The 1,467-nt window shown below is 54.4% G+C and overlaps 1 non-coding gene across 1 annotated transcript; it reads left to right on the top strand.

Annotated features, from left to right (window-relative positions):
• The first annotated feature begins 1,070 nt into the window (after positions 1-1,070).
• LOC118708860 lies at positions 1,071-1,233 on the top strand. Its single transcript, XR_004984751.1, has one exon. It is a non-coding gene; the product is annotated as a U1 spliceosomal RNA (small nuclear RNA).
• The last annotated feature ends 234 nt before the right edge of the window (positions 1,234-1,467 follow it).

Here is a 1,467-nt window from a genome sequence, read left to right as displayed (position 1 = left end):
CAGCGTCGGTAAGAACAGCATTCTTCGGCCTGAGGAGTCACCCCTCCATCTTCTCCCGGCAGAAGGGAGCACGGAGACCAGGGGTCTGAGGCTCCTGCCCCCCAGGCTCGGGGCTCAGTGCCCGGACCCCAGACAGCGGGCAGTCCCACGGAGTAGACGCTCCTGCGCGGCGACAGGGCCTGGTGGCCGGGAGGCAGTGGGTGCGGGAGGGCACTGGGTGACGGCTGGCCTGCCCGCTGATGGGACAGTTCAGGGGCCTGTCTTTGATCTCTGTGACCCCAAATCTGTTTTCCTTCATTTCACAATTCAGCCCTGGACTGTGTCTGCTTCCCGGCTCTCGGTCTCGCTGCTTCTGTGAGCTTACCCGGACAGGGCCATCTCGCCGTCTGTCCCAGCGCGGGGTGCGGTGCCCCAGGCCTGCGCTATCAATAGAACTGCGAAACAGAAGCGTTACTCCCACCCACCCCGGGCGCGCTGACAGACATTTCATTCCCGTCTAAACAAGCGGTGCTTGCCCACAGTGGTCACCGAGGAGAACGGTGTGATTAGGGCCAGGGAGCCACGTCGGTGGCCCCGGGAGATCTGTGCAACGTGAGTCACCTCCTTGCCACGGGGCTGGGACGGAGGATGGGGAACAGGAGGTGCTGGCTCAGCAGTGTTGCTTCAGCAGAGGCAGAGGAGCGGGATGGTGTGCACGGGGGAGGAGCGGGCCTGGACTTATTTGGTGAGAGAGAAAGCGTTTCCTCAGGGGGAGGAGGAACCGTGCGCAGCTCTGGCAGCCACCGAGGAAAACTTTATTAAAATATAAAAGAGGCCAAAGCCGGTTTGGCTCAGTGGATAGAGCATCGGTCTGGGGACTAAAAGGTCCCAGGTTCGATTACAGTCAAGGGCATGTACATTGGTTGCGGGCACATCCCTCCCTGGTAGGGGGTGTGCAAGAGGCAGCTGGTCGATGTTTCTCTCTCATCGACATTTCTAGCTCTCTCTCTCTCTCCCTTCCTCTCTGTAAAAAAATCAATAAAATATATATTAAAAAAGTAAATAAATAAAATAAAATATAAAAGAGTGTAATACTTCCCTGGCAGGGGGGACACCATGGTCAGAAGGTGGCTTTCCCAGGGCGAGGCGTATCCATGGCACTCCGGATGTGCTGACCCCTGCGATTTTCCCAAATGTGGGAAACGCAACCGCATAATTTGTGGTAGTGGGGGACTGCGTTCAGGCTCTCCCTTTAAATATAGATAGATAGATAGATAGATAGATAGTGAAGCCGGGGAGTTGGCATTTTGCTGTAACCGGGTAAGCATGATTGGCAGAAATCTTTCTGAACTGGGTTACATGCTCAAAGAACCTGTGCCTATTTTAGACAAAATAACAGTAACAATAATAATAACCATGCTATAGTTGCCATCAGAAAGCACCAGTGCATTCAGGTTAACAGACATGAAGACCTGGAATAAACAGCTT

This window comes from Pipistrellus kuhlii, unplaced genomic scaffold (assembly GCF_014108245.1).
Source record: "Pipistrellus kuhlii isolate mPipKuh1 unplaced genomic scaffold, mPipKuh1.p scaffold_m20_p_67, whole genome shotgun sequence".
In the NCBI taxonomy this organism is placed as follows: domain Eukaryota; kingdom Metazoa; phylum Chordata; class Mammalia; order Chiroptera; family Vespertilionidae; genus Pipistrellus; species Pipistrellus kuhlii.
This window is presented reverse-complemented; position numbering and strand designations above follow the sequence as displayed.